Source organism: Diorhabda sublineata, chromosome 1 (genome assembly GCF_026230105.1).
Source record: "Diorhabda sublineata isolate icDioSubl1.1 chromosome 1, icDioSubl1.1, whole genome shotgun sequence".
Classification (NCBI taxonomy): domain Eukaryota; kingdom Metazoa; phylum Arthropoda; class Insecta; order Coleoptera; family Chrysomelidae; genus Diorhabda; species Diorhabda sublineata.
The window spans coordinates 25,967,512-25,991,836 of record NC_079474.1 but is presented as its reverse complement, the minus strand read 5'-3'; the positions used below and the strand labels follow the sequence as shown (position 1 = coordinate 25,991,836).

The window sequence follows — 24,325 nt, the reverse complement described above, 5'->3', positions numbered from 1 at the left end:
CAAAAATTCTCATTTCCTTAAATTTTTCTGAGTATTTCCATCGAATATTGTGAAACATATTAATAGACATTTCACCCAACTAATTATAGCTTTGATGAAGTAGGATATAACTTGAATAACAAAAAAGAAAAGTCACTTATCAATATTTTTGAACGTAAATTTGTTTCAAGAGTTTAGTAATTTCAAAAATTCACTGTAGTACGTTTTCTTTGCCAGTAACTCGAAGCAACGCCATATAGGTGACAACGTTGTTCAATTGAGAGAAACTTTGTTGAAAGAATGACGTCTGCTAACAATCGACGGTCTGAGTATATGTCTGTGAAATCTCTGGACAAATTCTGCGGATAACTGAACACTCACACCAGTCGATAGGAAAGATAAAGGGTAGTTATTGTACGTTCAACACATAGGATAGGGATGAATTGGATTAAAAAACTTTCGGAAAAGTTTTGTTAATATTTTGCTATCTGTGATTTTGGGATATTGAATTATATCAGGACAATAGATATTATAAATTATGGTGTGGTCATTGGTATCATGAGAAATTGTTATTTTTGTTTTTATTGTTCCAAAATTGATTGTTTTACGTTCAATTACTAATAAAGAAACTATAGCAAACTTTCCCGAATTAACCTATAATTTGTTATTCTAATCACCTTTTATATATTAATTTTTTATCATTTCTGATAGAGAATTAGTGTTTAAAAGAGACCAAAAGATTCACTATTTCAGTCTTTCTCAAAGAGTTTTACAAATTTCTTTCTTAAAAATAACAGTTCTACAAAAAAAATTGTTTTCAACTGCGTGAGAATTATATGCTGATTTTAAAAATAGCTCTTCATGACGTTAAGTTTTTTTGCAATTTGAAAACACAATAATTAGAAGAATCAACTATTTATGACAGCAAACACACAGCATCATATTAATTGAAACCCATCAGCCATAATTTTTTTTATTTAAATCTATATACTTTATGTTTACCATTTACCCTTTTTTTTCGTGAAACCGTTTTCTTCTTTAGTTGATGCCTATCCACACTCGTCTTTTTGGTTTCTCGCTAAGCATCCAACAATAGTCCTCTGATATACTCACATTCCAAATCTTTCTTCGCCGTAGGCACTCAAGATTTCAATAAAATATTTGATATAGAAATGTAAAAAGTGAACTATTAAGCTCATCTTGCACATTCAGGATTCTTGTATTTCCCAGAAATTTCTGCATTACATTTTTGAAAGAAACGCATCTCATAAAGCATTTTTCTATGGCCCCAGTATAGGCCCAGACTTGGGCCAAGTTTGTACAACTCTGGTCCTAGCTAGGAAGCCATTATTGGCCCAGACTTGGTTGAACTCTGAGATGATAACATTGTCACCCGTTTGGTTTGCAAGCCTGGACCAGGCCTGGTTGCATAGATAAACCCAAGACTGGTCTGCAACCGTAGGCTCGGTTGGTTGCTTCTAATATGGGATGGCCGAGGTAAAGTTACTTAGAGTTCAGCCTAGATTGGGCCATTATTGGTTTGCCAAGGCTGAATTTACCAGCGTTGGCTCAAGCTAAGCCCCGTGGATCAAGTCTGGGGTCTCCTACATGGGATGCTTCCTTTTCGATTTCTCTCATTGATTCAGATAAGTGGGGATCAGATAGAAGTTTTCTTATGCCGAAGCCAGTAAATACTCCTCCTTTTAACTTTGCTTCGGATAATTTCGAGAACTTCGAACATATATATCTGAAACAATCCTCAAATTTTTGCAATGATTGCAAAAACTGCTTGTTGAGCCATAATTTAATATGACAAGAAAACATTTTCTGGCGGAATCAAAGTGTTATTTATAACGTTTTTCTGCTCAAAAGTTAAGCCGTGTCATGGTGGCTAGTCAGACGGTATTCAGTGTAGCTCTATGGCTCTACTAATCCACAAATATAGAAAACAAGAGGAAATTTTAATTACTCGACTGTTGACCCAACAATATTATTAGTATGTTAAAACCTTCACAAGCAACCCACTGACATTTGATTTGCTCAAGAATCGTAGCTAAGTCATTGTAGTCTTCTTCCATATGAAGTGAGTGTCTCCTTGCAAATGCTTTTCTATTATAGAGCAAGACTGCTCTGAGGCTAATCTTGGATGAATCAATGAGTAAGCGCCATTCTGATGAATCATATTTGATTTCAAAGCATTTCGAGAGTCCACAAACATCATTACAGTTTGCCCTCTCAAGTGAAATACTGACTAAATTATCTCTCTCCATGTCTGTACCAAGGAAAGTTGAGGTTCCTCGTCAACTGAAAAAAATAAGTTATATTCGTTCTGGAGAGCAAACGTTTCTGACTCAAATGCATAACTCGAGATGACATCTAAATTAGGAGGTGGATACGGAACTAGTATTTCAGAGCTATGGGACACTCGACAAATAGTTGAGTCAAGGTTAGGGTGACACATTATCTTCTTATTTTTCGTCTTAAATCCTATCACGTCTTCGAACAGAAACAGCAAGCGGTTGTGTGATTTTTATGTTCACGCCATATCATATGAATGCCAAAACGAATTGCAGTTTCCGTACCCTTAAACCACAAGCGCAGATATTTCTCACAACTTCTGCACTCCTCATAAGAAGCCCATGCTTTGTCTTGATCACCGAGTATTAATTTGAAGTAAGCAAAATAAACTTTCTTTACAAAATAACTGATATCTCTAAACAGACGTTGTGAGGAGAAATTACACCTCTATCAGCCATCACATTTATAAATATATAAACAAGCTTAGTAGCGTTTGAATGGTGGATGTCAACTGAGTGTGGAAAGATAATGAGCTCAACTTGATGAAACATGATTAATCCAACGACAACACGCTGAAACACTGTTCAATCGTACTGTTCAATCTAACTTAATCTTTTTAGACACGACAATAAATGTGCAGAATGCAGACGTCTGCTTAATATCAGAAATTCGTTATCCCCCCATTATTTATGTCCATTATTATTTTCTTTATTCCCAGTTTCATATACTATTAAAATAAGGGTAACAAATCTCAATTGTAATCAAATTTGAAGCTAAAAAATAAAATACTTTATTTTAACTAAATGAGAATTTTACATTAAATATAGGTACATATAAAAGTATTGCAAAAAAACATTGATGAGAAGGAATTTTCTAAATAAGTTTTTCGGTTCTAGGAAATCAAAATATATAGAAGAATTTATAAAAAACTTATGCAGTTATTTACTTTTAGACTTCTATAATAAGTGCAGCGAGGACCTAATTGATTAATGAATACTATTGAAATGGCAGATTTATAAAAGAAGAGAAATTATTTCTGGGCAAGTACTATAACATGTTTTGTAACATCCTACATTTTTCATTGCATATCATTGCAAGTCATCCTGCATATAGACGTATATGTCCTTGCATAACTTTGTTTCAGATATCCAGTTGTAAGAGTTAGCATGAATCAGAATATATAGAAAAATAATCATAATAATGCTCATTATTCACTGAAACTGCAACTGAAATTAATGAACGTGATCACTTATTTTCATGATTGTCTAGAGTTTCTACGTAGAACAGGAAATAATTATTACCTTGTTAACAGCTTTCAACAAATAAAACTAATCCAAAATTTAGGTCAATTAAATTTTGAAATGAAAACTCGTAGTCATTGAGTGTAGTTAATTTGTGATAATAATGAACTTTCTAATTAGCGAAATATTCATTAAGAAGTTTTTTGTAGTTATCTGTATGAACATGTACAGGCTATAGAAACGATTGTTTTTAGCACTGAGATTTCTAAATAAGTAGGAATTTATTCGAGTAGAAGACACATATATGCATCCTGACGTTTTCCCGGCAGAAACACCGAATTAATTCAACCACTGCTTCGACTTTACAACGACAATCTGTTTTTAATTGGTAGAGTTTAATCTCAATATTAATTTCAATTTGAAATCATTTCAACTACAATCAGACTTATAGAATTTATACTTTTTGATTTCAGATAGATTACAATTTTTTATCTATATTGGGTGTCCCAACCGTTTGTATACAGGCAAAAGTCATCGCATCGAAGACAATTGACTTCTATTATCATGTTGGTGGATGGTCAATGTATTTCATTTATGTCAGCTACAGCTATACAGGAATTCTGTGCCAAAAAACCGTGCTCGCTACATACTTCTGGTGAGAAGTAATAGTGAATTTTTCTTTGTAGAAACAAATATATAAGAAAAGTTTTTGTTAAATTGAAGAGCATTATTAATTTGAATAAAGTATTCGAAATTCAAATTTGGAAGTTTTTTCTTAATTTTCACTGTGAAGCCTATTTTGTAAATGCCTTGTCTGTAGCTACATCTACCGTCCTCCAATTCTAACACTACATATCGATAACTGCACCCCCGTTATTGAGAATCAAACAAAATATAAATGAAGATAAAGACTTTGAACGGATGATAGTGACAATACCGTTGAGGCTATCACTATGCACGTAGGTCCAATAAAAAATTGATCTCGCAAAAATCAAGTATTTTTACAAATTATGAAAAGCTACATCAACGACCTGAAAGGTGACGCAAAAATTTTTGAACAAAATGCAACGCAAATTGTATAAAATTGAAAAATTTGGAACACAAACTAATCAAAAGGTCTGTTATTCGACCACATTAAAAACTAGAAATATATACCAGTTCCTTCCAGGAGAATTTTGTATGAAATTCGTTCATTTTCAAATAAAAAATAAAATTTTACGTTTCTTTTCATGCTTATGAAACTCTTGATATCTGAATATATATATATATATATATATATATATATATATATATATATATATATATATATATATATATATATATATATATTTAAATTTTGGTTTGGTTGGCCTAATCGCCACTCTTTCCTGTCGCTGTAGTTCTCATTGTTAAGGGTCTCCCTTTCATCTCCTCTCGTGTGAGATTATTTTCATTATTTTTATTTGGCAATCTTTCCTCATTTTTCTCAATACGTTCTATAACTGTTTCTCTCTTTTATTCTGTTGTTTCTGAACCGATCTAACTTTGACTTATATATGTTCTTCTTAAGGCGTCCATCCGATTACTTCTATTTTTTCCTTTAGTTGACTTTTATTCTATACAGCTCGTAATAGTATTTGTCGTGGTAGTATCGGTAAAACAGGGTCAGGTTGGCTACCTTTCTTCTATGCTCTAAACTGTCCAAATTTCTGGTCAACTCTGGTTCGATCGGCCAGGTGACTATGCCAATACATATTGCTTCCAGCTTCAACACCCAACAAGCAAATTGATATTTGTGATAATGATATTTCAGGTTCAGACAGAACCAAATCCTGAGCTGCAGTGCCAGCCTTATTTATAAAAATAGCAGCCCATTCCAGAATGTTTCCATGATCGGTGATGGTGAACTGTTGCTGTCTATGGATTGGGCTAGTATATGAGTTTATTGGAGCGGTTGATATAAACGACGACGCCAGTGTGCTATAATCGGCGAAGTCATAGATCGGGTTTGTAGTTTTGTCGAGTAGATCGTTGATCTAAAGGAGAAAGAGAGTTGGTGACAAAACCCTGGGAAACAACAGCTTTGACCTCAAACCTTTCTGAGGTGTGACCATAGATATGTTTGCACAGATTACCTGATCGTCTGCAAACTGTATCACCATGTGTCATCGTCGATTTGGATCTTTTTCCAAGTTGTGGAAGCATTAGAAACATATATTTTTAAAACTTTATTGTACACTTGTTTCAGACCGTTGTTAACTTCGAATATTTCAGATTTTCACTGCAGGCTTCATATGTTTATATAAGTTTTGGATGACCTCTATGAGGATATGATTGATGTTGGTATTCTCAAGAGACTGTGTGTATACAAGAGCATAAATACGAGGATCTTCTGAAAAGTTTTCAATTTTTTCAGCGATGCTTCAACCTTTCATCCCTTCCAAGTCATAGTTGCCGTCTTTCTCATCAAAATAAGCGTTTACGTATGCGATAACTTTCTCGTCTTATGAAAATCTCTCTCATGAAGGTGAAAACAGAGATAAACAGAAAAAAGTCGCTGGGATACAGATCTAGTGGGTACAGTTGGTAACTAATTTGAGGTACAATTATCAAGCAATGATGCATAATAATCTTCAGTTATTTTTTTACCTTTTTAAAGATCCTAGCACTGTCAAACTCTTTAAAGCGTATAAGATTTATGATATACATGCAGTTTTATAAACTATCATCGTTTCAATTTTTTTTGGCTTTTTGATAATTAACCGACTGTTTTAAAAACAATTACTATAGAACATGAATAATTATAAATAATCATATTAGTCAATAGGAACAAGTGGAACATGATAACAGATAAAACAGATTGTTTCGCATGGTGCTGATCAACAATCGAAGCGTTAAATTTCCCGTAATCCAAAATCGAGCTCATCATTCGAACCATCGAAGTGTACCACGATTTGTCAGGTTGAGAGCTGGTGGAGAATGGTAATACATATCACATGGCAATCGCATAGAAACATCGTACTGTGTTATGAACTTATAACAATTGATCGTACGCCAGCTTTTGTATATACAAGGTGATCCATTTAAGTGTGAATTTAATAATAATGAATTCATAGTGAATCCATCAGTCCATGTAGGATATTTTTAATGATTTTTGAAAGTATTCTTCTGTATTCTAAACGTGGATGCTATTAATTTCATTTGAAACTTATCAACTTATAAGAATAACTTTGGAGGAAAATTAATACTAGGAGAGAGCAGGTGAAATATTATGAGAAATTATCTTCCACCAAGACAATACAATATGCCTTAAATGAAGAATAAAACCAAAAAATGAATTAAAAATAAAAATTGATTATTGATATTGACAGGTTGCAAACAAGCTATATTTGATATATTGCCTTAATGATCGGCTCAGCAATAAGATTTAACTTAATCTAAATTTCTCTTAGAGGAATGAGACTTCACAAATATCAATAGAGACATCGAGAGCAAAAAATCGAATAAAACAGTCAGTGAATTTGTTTTGTTCGAAAAAATAATACCTGAACAACAACATGGATTTGTAAAAGGACGTTCAATAATGACGAATCTACTTTGGTGTGTTAATGAATGGACAAAATCTTTAGACAAGAAATTCCCGACGGACATCATTTACCTAGATTTTGCGAAAGCGTTCGACCGAGTACCAAAACGAAGATTACTACTGTATAAATTGGAACATCTTGGCATACGAGGTGATCTACTGGAGTGGATTGACTCATTGTTAACAAATAGAAACTTATGTGTGAAAGTGGGAAATTGTTTTACAGCTGAGTACTGGTTCCTCTCTTATTTATAATATATGCAAGTCACCTCCAATTTCATATTCAATGCAACAAAGTTTTCTTTGCCGACGATTCGAAAATATTCGCTGATTCATCTCTTCATATAAATCTTCAAGAGGACTTGGACTCGATCTCTAAGTGGTGCATACTGGATGTTGCCTCTTAATGCAGATAAGTATGTAGCTCTTTACTTAGGCAAAAACAATCCGAGACATACTTCTTAAACGGTCACGCGTTAAATGAAGTGAATTCTTATAATAACCTCGGTTTTACTATTATTACGGATTTGAGTTGGTCCGAACATGTTATAAGTATCACCAACAAAGCAAAAAGTAAGCTGAATATCCTCCGCAAGTATTTCGGAAGGATTTCATTACATAATTCAACTCGTTTATATAAAACTTATATTCGCCCAATTATGGAGTATTGTGGAACCGTGTGGTGTCCGGAACTCATGCCGGATAAAGACCTTCTCGAAAAAGTTCAGCGTCGATCAACCAGATTATCCCTCGGGCGTACAAGACCTAGTTATATAGAAAGACTAAATATAATAGATTTACCGACCTTTGAACAACGTCGTCTCCGTGGGGATATGATAATCACCTATCGCATTTTAAATTTCAATTATGTTAACTTAAGAAATATATTTAATGTAGACACTGATAATCGGCTTCGAGGACACAGATGGAAATTGAAAAAATAAATATTCACTTGTCGGAAAAGGCAACATTTTTTGTGTAATCGAGTTTTTTCAACATGGAATCATCTACCTGAGGATATTGTAACGGTACCGTCCGTCAATATTTTTAAGAATAGACTGGACGCTTTTCTATTTTCTAGTTAAATCTTTTTTTTTTCTCTTGTAATTCTTAATTTTCTAGCTAGGTACCTTGATTACATTAATTTTTGTAATATATATTGTATATTTCAGGGCTGATGGATCTTAGGGTCCCTGCCCGTACCTTATTGTAATAATAATAATAATAAAAAGGCGTCAAATGAAAAATACCTGATGGTATTAAATTAGCCCTGTTGTGAGAAGTGGTGCAATTATCATAGATAAATCAGTGATTGTTCAGTTCACAGAAACTACAACGAAAATAAGTCGTTTTATAGGCATTACTGGAAGTATCTAGAGTATTACAATATACCTATACGCTCCAAATTAAGTTGGTATAAATCCATTTGCAAAAATGCTCTTCAAGATCGCTCTTTGCCTAGCGAAACCAAACGAAGATACTGTTTTGAGAAGTCTCCTGCTTCTTTCCTGTCAGACTCTGAAGCAAATATGACGGAAACGGAAAAGCAGGAAGGGAGGAAATATCTGAGGGCAATATTGATCAATTTATTATTTATACGATAGCAATTTCTAAAGAAATTGTTGCATGAACGGCTAAAAGTTTATTGATTACTACACTTTTTCATTCCATCATAATTGATTTCTTGTGACACAATAAATAGACTTTCATGTGTAATATTTCCAATGTCTCAATATGTTTCTTGGATGTATATCATTTGAACACATATATAGATCTCATTTTTCGGAAGTCTTTCCGTATATTCACACTATGAATTTGTCATTTCATAAGAAATTATGGTACTTGACTAGTTGTTTCAAATGAATTGAGTTTCTGAATGATAAAGACAAGTACCTACTAAATTTTTTCTCGTTTATTCGTTCATAGAAATTTATTGTGATCATTCACGTCATTTCGCTGAATAGGAACTATGTAACTTTTTTATATTGTTCATTATAAATGAATATGTAAAATTATCAGAAGTTCTCAGAGTACAACAAAAGCTTGTTATCTTCTTAGATTTAAGGAAAGGGTTAGGTTAGGGTATTTTAAGCATGAATATATAGGTCACAGAAGAATGTGAAGCACTGCTACGTTATTTTCACAAAAGATCAATGGAAACATTCATTCAATATGATTCAATAACGAATTAATATTGTTGACTTCAAAACGCGTCGTAGGAACTTATGTTATCTATCCACATTTTCCAATATTATGTAGTACCACCACAAAATCTCTGTAATTCGATTAATAAAAATGAAAATCCGTGTATAATTTAAATTGCATACATGATAATGCAATAGTTGTTTACACTATTTGTCAAATCTAATCCAAATGAATGTTTTCACTTGGGAAAAAGTATTTTCTAAATAATTTAATTTATATAAAAATCCATAAAATATCTTTTCAAGTAAAACTTCAATATTGAAGTTGGTATTGTGACCATCCTGTATAGACTACCTGGCGAGTTGTTGTGTTTTATCTAAATTAAAGTTTCGGGGGCGGCGTGTAATAATTAGGGATTCATCATGAACGGTTGTCATGACATCCCAGCACCAGCAGCCGGTTACAGAAGTTTTCCACATGACTGGCTCATCGCCTCTCAGCTTCCATGAGAACGGAAATACCAACGGAAAACACTGTTGCCGAATATCGACTGTTATTTAGTATTTATCCAATCGTCCAAATGACGTCATTGAAATTAGTCTGTTTATTGGATCGTTACTTGAATTTTTGAAATAACTCAATGAAATATGGGAAGGTACGTAAGTTTCACAGATAATTTTGTTTTCTAAAAATAGAAAGACGAAACTGTATAGTCAGCTTATGTCCATGTTTAACATTTGGATGTTAATTTTTAATTTATTCTGTGGAAATATTGAATGCAAAAATTCTTTTCTTTTAAGTTATTATACTTTTATAATATTAACTTTAATATAACTTTGCTATTTCCTGAAATAAAGGTTTTCGAGCTACTGGTCTCGAAACCAGGTACAAATTTAAATATAAAATCAATAAAACCTACCCAAAATATATCAAGTTTAGATAGTAGCTAGTTTAGTTCTTCTTAACATTGTAAGGACATACTTCCGAAACTCTAATAGGAATAAAATGATTTGGTTTCTTGTTTCATTAATACACCGTTACCTAATCTATAACCCCAACAGGTTCTTGGAATTCCTGATATGATTTTTAGCATGCAAAACCTGAATGTAGAGATTCAATTTCGATTAAAAACGATTAAGTTGTTTACGACTATCATTGATGACTTTTTAAATATCTTAACACGATAAAGAGTTTTGAAAAAATCTACTGAGTCTGCTATGTTCATAATAGGCGACATAATGTCAGAGTACAACTTAAAGTGTCTTTAGTCAACTCTGGAAAAAATATCATGACCAAGTAGTGAACGTAAACTATTCGTGTCAGCTTCTGTGTAGGTTTCTTATATTTAGGATGTGCATAACATTCATAATTGCCAAAATTGTGAGAAGACGTTTAAAGGAACCAATTTCACTATAAATTTCAACTTCATTATGTGACAATACACAACAAGGTTAGATTATGCTCGAGAGCATGAAAACTGGATTAAAGATCGACAGTGAGGGTATTGGGAGAACTGAACTCGGGATAAGGAACTAATCTCGTTTCTTTACAAGGATCATCATCATAAAGAGCTGTTTCGATTCCCATGCCCATGCTGATAGAATAAGTCAATTTTCTTATCCGGATCCAATGAAAGTACTGGATTTCCTTTTGTGCAAACTTCGGACCTCAATCCAATTGAACATCTTCGAGACATGCTAAGAAGGTGATTTACGCATTGACAAGTGTTTGCTCGATAACCAGTAAAAGTATTCGTTGAGGAACGTTGAGGAATCAATCTAATACTTTAACTATTAAACATTCCATAAATATCTGAAGAGAATGTGAATATGTGAACATTCATCGATAAGATTAATGAATAACAAGTGTTGCAGTTGCATAATGTATAACTCGTCAATCATATAATTTATGTCTGTAGGTGTTGTAGTCTTTGGCTCATGTCGTTCAATGGTATACTAATACCTAACCAAATGTTTCATTTCTTATCAGTCTGAAGCCTGCAATAAGTTTAGTTCGTGAAGACTGATAGGCGGAAATAATAATGCAATTTGGAATTTTTGAAGGAGTAATTGTTCTAAGAAGGATATATATGAACTCGAACAATTTTTGACAAATCCGTTACAAACGATAAAATTTGTAATATATATTTTTGTAGTGCGTAGACCCATATATACAAACAGGAACAATCTAACAGTAGAATAAACCATAAATGCCGTATATGATGGAATTTTTATAGCAGAAGTAACCATAGAAATCTAGAAGACTGCTTTGAATAATAACGTGTAGAAATTGAAGGAGATAATCACTAATCTCCAACAATTTCTTTGAAATAATTGGAGTAACCATAGAAATCTAGAAGACTGCTTTGAATAATAATGTATAGAAATTGAAGGAGAAAATCACTAATCTTCAAGAATTGTTTTAAACTAATTGTTTGAAGCAAAGTCTCCAACTGATTTTATTTATGTCCTTTTTTCTCAATTGGTTTATGATGTTTTGCACTATTTAATGTAATTTTTCATAACTTCTGCTATCTTAACTCTATTTTCGAGTTGTTATCGTAAAATATTTCTACATGAACATAATAATTGTTCTTCCTATTATCCATACAGTGGCAAAAGTTTTGCTCCAAACTTCCTAGAAGACTATCATGGAGATAATTTCCCTATGAATTAAGTACAACTTGATAAAACCATGTTTAAAAAATTTTTAGGTTTGCCTTTCCTATCATGTGCGTCTGATCGGGACTGTAAATATCTAGACTTTTCAAAATTTAGTATTGGTGAAGATTATACTACTATTGAATAACCCTCTTAGTATATTGCAGAAGACCTTCCACTCGGATGGAATATAATTTACGATATTTTCATAACGCAACAAGATGTAGAGAAAGTAACTAAGCTGGATAAAGCTAAGATATTGTATTTTCTACAACCAACTACCTAAAAGATCATTTTTGGAAAAATTCAACAATGCTTCACAAAAAAGCTCTCAAATTATGTATATTCCTAAAATGTAATAAATTATAAAGGTTTAAACGCAAGAAAAAGATTTATTTGTTGATAAGTATCATGAAGCTCACAATACTAAAGTGAAAAATTGGACGATATTGATTCAAAAATAAAAGCTTTTCAATTTTTTTTCAGGAATAATAAACGAATACTACATAATAAGTGAAAAAGAGTTGTATTATACGAACGCAGTAAATGAGTTTTTGAATAGGTATTAGTTTTGCATTCCTCTAGTAACAAAATCTCTTTATATTTTTTCCATCATTCTGACAGACAATTCAGTAAGATTAGGATCCTATTTAATTGAGTAGTGACCTGTTGCTCCAGTTTCCGATACTCGGAATGTTTACATCTCAATTCATATACAGGCGACATGGCACTAGGGTATTGAATAGACGAACCGCGTGCTGTCAACCAGTATCTTGTCGTTCTATATATACGCTTTCCATCGCTACATTGTCCTTAATAACTGTAAACATGATACATAACAGAGTAATAATAGAGATTCCAATATATTGATCGAAATAAGTACAAAATGGGGATAGGTGGAAGTATCCATCAGGTTTGGGTTTATATATTTTGATTGCTTCCTAGAAATAGCACAGCTATTTGTGATATAGTACGGGACACCGTGGTCATGAATTGAATTGGATTATTAATTTGAAATTGACCTTTTTTTATTTCCATTTATTCAGCAATTTGCAATAAGCTATTGTTAATGCTTACATGGGTGGAGATCATACCAGTCTACTATCCTATATACTTTTACAATATATTTTATCCTTGTATTGAGTTAATAAAAATTACTTATAACTACATATTTGTTAAATCAGATGGTATTTGTCACTGAATTGTACAATCACTTCTTTAACTGATTTAATTTGGATGTCTTGCACTATAACACTATTAGGCATATATCTGGGAGCGTTGACAATGATGCGCGACACCTTGTTCTGCAGGATCTCTATGTTGGAATTGCTGACTGTCCCCCAGAGCCGAATTCCGTAAGTCCATACCGGCTTGAGGATGCTTTTATACAGTAACTCTTTGTTTTCAATTGATAGCTGGGATTTCCTGCCCATGAGCCAATATATTTGGTTTAGTTTCAGTCCTAATTGCTTCCGCTTAGTGAATATGTGTTTCTACCAGCCTTCAGTCTAAGTGAAGTGGTAAGAAGCTTCCTTGAGGGCCTCGAGATTGCATATAGATCAGTGAATGTGTTATTGTATTTTACAAGGTAAGAATTATTGGTAAGATAAGATTTTAGAAATTTATAGTGAGGATAAGGTAGATATTTTTCAAGTTTATTGTATAATCCTCCGTGCTAAACTTTGTTTACTTTGTGACACAATCCTTGACAATAGCGAGAGAACCAAGAAGATGCAAACTGGCAATTTATAATAAAAGTGTAGAACAGGTTATGTCTTTTAAATATTTAGGTGTTAACATCACGAGCAATAGGAACTTGAAACAAGAAGTCAAAACGCAAACAACAGCAGCATCTAGGATATCAGGATTCCTTCGAACCGTGATATGGAGGAATAAATTTTTAAGTATCGAAAGCAAAACACGGATATATAAAACTTGTGTCAGACCAGTAATGACATACGCCATAGAAACGAGGGCGGAGACTGCAACTACTAAACGGATTCTTAGAACAACCGAGATGAAGACATTACGCTCAATCACAGGGAAAACACTAAGAGACAGAATAAGGAGCAATGAAATCAGAAGAATAAATGACGTTCCGGATATAGTGAGATGGGCCAGAACTAGAAGAAGAGCATGGAGAGATCATGTCAATAGAATGAACAACGATCGACTGGCAAAAATCGCAAAGGAAGAGAGACCCAATACAAGTAGACCGCCTGGAAGACCACCAAAGCGCTGGTATGAGAGCTGGTCCTCGCAGTCACAACTTAGGCTGCCTCTTTGAAAACACAAGACACAGTCTTAAAATAAGAAGAAGAAGAAGACAATTTTTAGATAGTTCAAATCCTAAAAATTACTTGTTTGATGTCAGTATGCCTGTGGTAGTTGTACTGAACACTCGTTAATTGTGTACGGTGAAATAAATAATTTTTCAAGTAATTCCCCATGGGACGTGATTTTGGAAAAGCTTCAAGAGAATAAAAAATTAGAACAAAACAATGATGAAAACGTACTCGAAAATTGTAGTACTGAGTTTCGAATAATAAATTTCATTACGGTATCCACTGCAATTTCCTATCTTGTTAAGTAAAAAAATATGATGGAAATATACATTTCCACATTGCAAGTGCACAAACGTTTTCTGCACGTGTGAAAGTACGCTCCGATAACACTCGAGTAGGCAGAATACTACGTCGACGACAACAAATCGATATTTTGGAAGATTAAACAAAAGCTGAAGAACTATTATATGGACCAGGGTAAGTATTTAAATAATTCGTATTATTGTACATAAATCAAGAGTGAAAGTTGAAATTCATTTTTCTCAAAAATATGTTTTTTCCTCTCTAACTCAAAAACCACTTGTTAGATTTCGAAGAAATTCATACAGCTTTTGAAAAACATAAAAAACTAGTGCTTTTAATTTGATTTTTTTTAAACAGTAAGCTGTTGATTGAGCTTCGATCATGCACTAAATTATCTATTAATTGACCTATTTTTCTGATTTCTTTTAGATGAATCTCCAAGGTTTTGTCATGGTCACCGTAAACAAACAATTATCAATTCTTTTGTTTCAAATTTAGGTGAAGACAAGTTAAAATATGATGTAATAATGCTGTTTTCTTACTTTTGGAAAATAAAATAAATTAGTAGCAAAAAAATTATCCAGACATACCATTATTTCATCTTTCTTCGTACCCCTGACCCCATAAGAATTTATACGACTTTCCTTGTACACCAATATTTTACATAACCATCATTGTAGCTGCCGACCTATTAACTTTATACTTTGTTTATTACTTTACTCAATACACACGCAAAGTATCCAATGAAATTGTTGGACGGAATTAATTAAGTCACAAGTCGGATCTTGTTATCATCCCCGTGACAATAAAGTGTACCCTAACCCTTTGAATTCGAACAGTACGTAACACAACCTGTGCCGCTATTGTCACTCTGAAACAAACTTACACCTTTTAATGAGCACGCTGTCTCCTTTCTCATATATATACAGATACTGTATTGTTGAAATATTGAACGTTCTCAGATTATGTATAAACATATTTGCCCGTGGGTGCGTCGTCACTCTCGTGCTCCAAGTATTAATTAAAACTTCAACCCAAATTACTATAAGAGATGTATTCAGAGAAATATACAATTTTTTGACAGGCTGTTCATCATTAATTGATTTTGTTTATACCTAACGAAGTGAACTAAATAAATGAATCAGTTATTTATTTGTTAGTTGTCGAAATATTGTAATATTCTTCTTATTGATTAAACTTATATAAAAAGTATATCTCACTTAAGTTATTTATTTATTCACATACACCCAAAACTATACACTCATCACTACACTATTCACTAGCACTTATTATTCAATCTATTGAAATTAACTTTTTATTATTTCGGTGGTTTCGTCCTACTCGGAAATGATCTCTGTGATAACAGTCACAATAAAGAAAACAGATCACAAAATTACGAAGGAATGGCCGCTAAATACAAAACTCAATATAAATACGCAGTAATTCTAGGAATTACCAGGTGGGTTCACTAAACTTTAGCTTCGACAATGTATTGGCTCAGGACTGCTTTCGACAGCTGTGAGGTAGAAGGTAGGACCTCCAACTACTGTGAAAAAATCAATCTAGTCATCAGTTATGGATTTACCTGCAGGCTGAGAAGCTGAAGCCTAGGGCGGCTGATTTTAAGGGGAGGCAGATTTTATTATTTTATATATATATTTTTTAATTTATTAACAAAATTTGAAAAAAATATTGTTCACAAGCAGAAGATAAGTTTTGAATTTTTATAGAAAGAACAGTAATTTGCTAAACGCTTTGCAAAATATACGTTTTTTTCAACATCTTTTTACCGTGAAAAAAACAATCATTTTTCACGAATTATAAAGTTGAAATTTCAGAGATCAATAGAGGCGGCAATAATAAATCCGCTACTGTTCAATTCAATTCAAATTCAATACGATTATCTGTGCTCCTTAATTCTCGCGTTTATGGACAATTTTGCGCTTCCTATGTATACGCTACCATATGTGGAGGGTATGTGGTAGATGCCTGAAGAAAGTCTCTTTTGTTTTTGGCGATTCTTAGACTTTATTGATTATTTCCGTTGTTGGTTTGTATATCATCATTATTTTTTCCTTTTTAAATAAATGATAGGTCCTCGTAAGTCATGAAAAGAGTCATCAGAAGACATTAGTGTCTCCAATGAATAATGACACTATAACAGCGTGCTCTACATCAGAAGACTACTGCAAAATATAATTTTCTTTGGATAAGTATTAGAAAATATTGTACTAGGTATGATTTTCTCAATGTAATTATTTTTTGTTTATTAATTTCTCTGCAGTGCTTATGCACTTGCTACATGAGAAGAAATGACATCGTAAAATTGCTTGACTTCACTTATATCGTATTGTACATATTAGGAAAACTTGAGAACATTTTCTTAAATTAAATCAACTACATGATTGGAAATTTTCTACCCATCGCAAGTTTAGTGTGCCATTCTATACAATTTAAATACAAATTCCACATCAAAGATTATTCATGCAACCTCTACACTCCATGAGTTTCTTTCCCGTTATTCAAGATTCACTGAATGGAAAATACCAGCCGATTTTTGTGATACGGCAATATAAACAGACAAAATTTTACCGTAACCAATATTCATGTAACGTCTTTCGAAATAGATAATCTCTCTCAAACCGTCCCTGTAATGATATGATTGAAATATGTAAGCTGATAAGGTGAATTCAGCAGAATCCATACCTGCATTAAATTTGAACAGTTCGAACAGTGATTACCAAACTTTGGTCGTTCTTTCCTATGGAAGGAGTGAGTTGGCGGCAGTCTTTATGGCTTTGTTTACTCTGGCCCGTATGCAAGTTTATATAACACTCCATTTTAGTTAGACGGTAGCTATGGTAGGAAAGGGGAAAGAGAATGGAATCGATATGCTTCGAACCGATGGCGAAATGGATTTATGGAGAAGAAAGCGAAAGAAAGTGCTATCTAAGTATTTTATAACTTTATTTGAGGACGTACTTTATTACTAATGATAATATTAACTGCCTCATTGGATGTACATGGAATCCGTATAGAAAAAACTTGGATTATGATATTTTTTTGTGGAATAGTTTCCACAACTGTTTTTTATATGATAAATTGAAAATTATAAGATTTATACGGTAACTCAATAATCAAGAATTATGAATTAAGACGACCACAGTTTATACAGGGTGTTTCTATACTCGACCGACAACGCTCTACCACACTGACATCTCAATAAATGATTCATTTTGATATAGGAATAGGACCCTTACGGGTTCTAGTTGCTGAGATATAGCGTGTAGCAAAATTTTGAATGAAAATAAAAAATATGCCATAAATCTAGAACACCTTTAATTTTTTTTCAAATTTGGTGACCAATATGCTCCTTAATGAAATAATATTTTGACACATACAAATAATGGAAACATTTAATAAGTGGCGCTCTGTCAGGGTTTTTGTCACTTCTATCCCCCTATTTTTCACACCACTTTTTTCAAATTGCCTAATTATGTTTAGTTGAAAAACTAATAAGCTTTCATGGATCTAAAATGAACAGTGTTCTAGAAATTTGCCTCTAAACAAAAGTCTGCAAGCACATAAGTCATTCACAAATTAATTAACTACTTATTTAATTTCGAAATAAGATTAAGCGTAAGTTGTTCAAAAAAAATAAAAATTATTCATAATCTCAATTTCAATAAAAAATGTATTGAAATAATAACAAAATTGGCAATGGAAATAAAAATAATAATAGCACAAATTAAATTTAAATATTACTGTATTACAACAATAACAAAATTGATAAAATTACAGTAGATGTTAAAACTGTTGGCCGCTTACTTCAATACACTTAATTAATTAATTGGAATAATTTATATGCGCTTTCTAGACGAAATGTCGCATAATTGCTGTAGAATGTACCGTTAAATATTAAACAACACATGTGGTTTTAACACATCTGTTAATTTTGCTTCAACGGTAAGAAATTACTTAAACAGATGTTTTAGAGAAAAGGATTAGTCGGGGTGGACCCAATTGTTGGGGCTATATTATTTCCTTAGTGTACGAAACAATTATGGAATATGAACAAAAAGATCTAATAGCTAGAATTCAAGCTGCGGCAAGCCATCCAGATTTATTCTCAAAGATACGTTTTTCAATGACAAAACAGTGTAATAAGTGTATAGAAGAAGTAAGCGACCAACAGCTTGAACAACTACTACAACTTCACCAATTTTGTTATTGTTGTAATACATTTTTGTTTAAATTGAGATTATGAATAACTTCCATTTGTTCTGAACTACGCATGCTCAATCTAATTTGAAATTGAATAAATAATTAATTACGAGTAATTTGTAAATTACTTACGTGCTCGCAGACTTTTGTTTAGAGGCAAATTTCTACAACACCGTTCATTTTAGCTCCATAGAAGGTTATTAGTTTATTAACTAAAAGTAATCATGCAATTTGAAAGAGAATTAAAATAAAATTGCTCCAGTGTCGTAAAAAGTAGGGGGACAACTAACCCTGACAAAGCGCCACTTGTTAAATTTTTCCTAAGTTTGTTATGACATAATATTACTGCGTTGAGGAGAATATTGGTCACCAAATTTGAAAAAAAGGCGTTCTTGATTTATGGCAAATTTTTGTTATTGATTTGAATTTTTGAACACCCTTTATCTCAGCAACTAGGCCCCGTAAGGGTTCGTATTTCTATATTAAATTGAGATTTCTGTGGTAGAGCGTTGTTGGTCGAATATAGAAACACCCTGTATTATTTGTTTCATTATAATTAGTATTGTAATTCTGTTATCATTAAATTTTAGCTAGAATCATGCCGAAGCTGAGCCCGATTCTATGTTTGTAGTTAACGTTATTGAGAATTGAAAATCACCGTTATTGCAAAATGAAACGTTTAGATGGGGTATATCTTATTTTATAGTAAGTTTACTATATTGGTTTAAGTGAGAGATATTTTGAAAACTTAGTCGAAATTCATGTAGGTACTGATTGAAATTTCCTAACAGTCTAGTGAGTAATATAAAGTAGAAACGGAAAGGTGACTAATACGTTATCACAATATTAATATGAATCAAATCAAAAATTTTTGATAACTAATATTCTAAAGGACAGCCTTTTTCGAATTGGTACTAAAAAAAAGAATTTAACTTTTTTAAATGTTTGTATTTTATTTATATTGTTAATATCGACATAGTTAGCGAAACTATTTTGATAAAAATATCGATATACTGGGTATACTAGCCTTTTTGGATTTTTACTGTAGAGCTGTTTTTTGTAGGATGACTTTTTCATGTAGTTCACAAAAGTAATATTTAGTCAACCAACTGAATGTCCTCTTGACTAAATTAATTTTCTGATCTGATTTTTATTGAAACGTCTTTTCCTTGTGGAAAAGGCTTAAGGTCGTAAATAGAAAACTCCTAAACAGCTTGAAAATCGACGTTACTAAAATATATCACTATCATCAGGACAACACATAAATAAAAATTTCCGTAACAGACGCTAGAAACCAAATTGAGGGAGTTATTCTGTACAACTATTTGTATCAGCTGTAAATTCAACATCGATGTAGTTAACATAGCAGAGTTTAATCAAAATTAACATGACGGTTGGAAATCGTATTCTGAACAATCCAATTTTTTTGTCGTCATTATTCCAACAACGAAAATGTTATTATACACCGATGTTAGCAACATTGAAACAATGCAAAATATCATCTATCTGTATTGAAAATTAACAAGAGCTGTTACCACTTAGGTCTTTATATACAATAAGCCCATTAAACACATTACTCCACGCTTTTTAGAAAACTTTTTATACAATTTTCGTGGAATTTTTAAATATAAGTAGTTAACCATAAATTAATAAATATTTACACATAGTACTCAACTTGAAAATCAGCACATGTAGAAACTATAATTTATAACATTCAAATTAAGAACAAGCAGAACTTTTTGTATTCTGACACTTTCAGTACTAAGAACCTCTATGACGCACTATGATGTGCAATCTTAATTTTTTTTATTTATTTTTCAGTGAAGCTGATTTTATTCTAAAGATAAGTAACATAAGCATTGTAATCTTTCCGTTTTACGGAATTTTAAGTATTATAAAATATCAGTTAACAAGTTAATGATGATTATATTAGTACTTACCGATGTAAAATTAGTCAAATTAGTCTTTAGAAGAGTTGGTTTTAACAATAAATAAATATTTAAAAATTCAGTTATTCACGTTACGTCAATTATTTTGTCTTGTAGTTAGTCTTATGAAGAAGACAATCGATTTTATATGTTATATTTGATTTTTATTAATAGAAGAAAATAGTATATAGAAAATGTACATTTAATAAATAGTGGATTGAGGCACGTGATGGAAGACTTCCATCGTTTCTACTTTAACTAACTTCAACGTTTTGAACTGTCAATTTGTTACTATAAGAACGCAAATGTTTCTCATATCACAACTTGAAGCTTCATTATTTTTATGTACAGTTATAACTAATTTTATTAATCTTTCACCGGTAACTATGGGTAGTTGATTGAATAGTGATGCCAACTCTCCTATTATGATTCAGTCACTGATCCATTATCCAACCAATAGTAGCTTCTTCTTTCGACTTTCCTGATCTCAAATGTTACTTAACTTTTCTTTTAACATTGGAATTCAAATCTGTTTTATTTAATTTAATTTATTCTTCTTATTCACCTCGATACTTTTTCAACTATTATTAGTATCTTTTACCCATTCAGCTACATATATCTTTCGGTTTTTCATTTATCCAATTGAATATTAAGTTACTCGTTCTTTTTTCAATTCTTTCCTCAGTTCCATCATATCTTGCAATACTCCATTATTCTGAGTCTTCATTAATTATACTGTATCATATTTATCATCTTGTTATCTTTCCTTACAGAATTCTTTATACATACCTACTTCCCAAGTAACCTCTTTTTTATTTCACTTTCAAAAATTCTTGGTATGTTTATAAGTGAAAAGAAAAGATCAGAAATCTACTCAAAATTTCGAAGTTCTTACACTTATTAGTACTTTCCTTTTTTATTCACCTTGTGACGCTAAATTACATCTTCGTTAACTCTTCTTTATTTGCCCTTCACTTTCCAAATTCGAATTGATTAAAATCAGTCCTCCTTATTTTTCTAAATACCTCTTTGTTAAACCTTTAGAATGATAAAATACTCAGTTTGAAATAATACAAGTCTAAGAAACCGTATCACTTACTTTTCCATTGTATTATGACAATTTCATTATAATGAAGCTGGGGATATTGTTGTTTATCTACTTTGTTTTTATTTTCTCGTAATGACAGAAAATATTTCTTGTAAACAAAAATAACACTAGAAGCGATGTTTTAATTAGGTATATATCTACTAAATGTTGTCCGATTGAGTTGATTTCAATTAATTTGGATTCTAAAAATATTACGTACTACATAAGAAATTCAAAAGAAAATAAAATTAGATGAGATCAATACCAGAAGACATCATTATCTCAATAATTTGAATTAATTTAATAAAATCATCAAAATGGAAGTTTGTCAAAGAACATCTACCCGTGTTTCAATAAAAAGCTTATTAATTATATTGCGAATATTATTTACAGAAAAATAAAATAAAAAATTTTAATTTGATAAAGCTACGAACCTTGTGCAAGGCTTACGAAAAGTCTCAAATCTCTCGAAAGACATGATTTACGATTGTAAATTTTGTGAATATCGTCCTCCCTTTTGAAATAGTATACTTTTCTTGTCAAAATATGGTCTCTCCACATAAAAGAACAACATATGTGATCTGAGCATTTTGATCTGCCCTTTTTATAAACCTAAAAAATTATTGGTGTACGAGTATAGATGATAGAAACTACAAATCTGAACCTGTTGAAACGTACCTACAAAAAAAAGCATGAATTCAAGATTGTCACGTCTCAGTATCGAAATGGATTAGGACCAACACGCAACAATCAACGCAAATTGATAATGGATCGGTAGATACATTAAAGAAACTTTCGAAGAGACAAATGGTACACTATATGTTTCCAAATTACACTGATTACAACAATCTGCTTCATTGGACAAATAATGTTAATAGATGCACACAAGTGAAGTCGAAAAAAATATTTGCAGTCTTTCAATGCAGTATCGATAAAACAAAGAAAATGTTCTTGCTGAATTAGTAAAAATGGATGGGTCACAGAGCCATCAGCATGGTAAAGACACTAAAATGCAGAGTACCGAGTGAAAAGTCAAGTTCCACCACCGCCGAAAAAACTTCAGCAAGAAAGGTTGTGTAACCGTACTTTGAGCTACTGCAATAAGGCGCCTCAATTAAAGATGATCGATAGTTTAATTTGGTATCTGAAGTACTTGAGTCGATACAAAAAAAGATGCCAGTAGAAGTTGTACAAAGGTGTTAAACTGCATTAATAAATTAAGCAGCCACCTTATTCTTTAGATTTGTTTCAAAGTGATTACTAACTGATTTAAAACCTCAAAACTCCTTCAGATAATAAATTAAAAGTGTATCAGTAGTTTGTAGCAATATGTAGAAATTCTAGAATAGGGGAAAATATTCTAACCTCAATGGAGACTATATTGAAAAGTAAAAATTGGTGGCAAAGCAGTGCTTGTATTTCATGTTATTTCCATTAGAATGTTTTCCTTATCGTTACATCTTCTGGTAATTTTTATTTGTTAAATTTATTCAAAACAATGTTTATATGTAGAGTTGATTAAAGAGTTAATTACAATATAATGATACATTTTCAACAAAACTTACATCTGATATTAAGTATATTAGTTTCAATAAAATTTTAAACAAACCCTACCCTGTAAATCACTACTGTTGGTAGAATGGTTTCAAAAACCCGAGCTCTAAAGCAAACTATACGGTTCATCAAACAAAACAACAGATTATATAGCGAAACATAATTAATATACCGTTGTATACGTTATTTCCCAAGGCTCATCCAAAAACAAATACATACATAGATGAAGGCATAGTCAGATATTTTTCAAGAGCTACAAAACAAAAGGAAAGTGCTACAAGCAATTTTCCGTTCCATGTCTAAGTTTTTAAATAACCAGTTATTAGATAAACTTTTTAGTGGGGGGAAAATTCTTTTGAAAACAGACGTTATACAACAGTTATTCAATGCTGAGATTGAAATAGTGGAACGTCGATCTATTTTTAAGAAATTTCTGAATAATTATAGAAACAAAACATATAACTAAAGAAATATTTATAAACAACATAATTTCGAGATGATATCAGGAGAAAATTATTGTAAATAAATGAATACAGTAGCATTAGAAAAAGACATTTGGCTTTTCTGCTAACTTTAGTAAAAAGTTAGTAATTCTTACAAAAATGAATCATATCCTACAGATCAACAAGCTTAAGATTCAGTTAATCAAGTTAATTAACTTGGTAATTTTATACTTTCGTTGTCCTTTTGTTTTTTGACTCTGCAAAATCGAAAAATTTGATTTCGATGACTTTCTTTTCAAATCTTCGTTTTTAAGGCGGATTCACGAATAAAATTATGGGAATAAAAAAATGGAAACTTATATTGGTTTCAGTGCTTTAAACGTTCATGAAAATGCACTCATTCACGTATTATTGTTGATAACCTTTTTCCAAATTATCAAATGTAGTTGTTATACTTTTTTTCATCATCTACACAAAAAAAAAAACGAACAAATTGAAAGAAACTTATACAAAAATGTTGATTCATCATGTTTTTACAATTAAAAATAATAATAATTTCTCTTAAAATTGACCTTTTCTCACATATAATCCCTTGTACCTTTTTTATTAGGTA

At 31.8% G+C, this 24,325-nt stretch overlaps 1 protein-coding gene and 1 long non-coding RNA gene across 3 annotated transcripts in view; one reads left to right on the top strand and one right to left on the bottom strand.

Moving 5' to 3' along the window:
- Window positions 1-4,148, top strand: part of LOC130449282 (uncharacterized) — a 342,002-nt gene extending 337,854 nt beyond the window's left edge. Inside the window, exon 3 of the long non-coding RNA XR_008910431.1 lies at window positions 3,992-4,148. This is a non-coding gene — a long non-coding RNA (uncharacterized LOC130449282). The remainder of the gene's footprint in view (window positions 1-3,991) is intronic.
- The window catches only part of LOC130448965 (CUGBP Elav-like family member 4), a 1,535,225-nt gene that overhangs the window by 698,351 nt on the left and 812,549 nt on the right, over window positions 1-24,325 (bottom strand). The window lies entirely within an intron of this gene.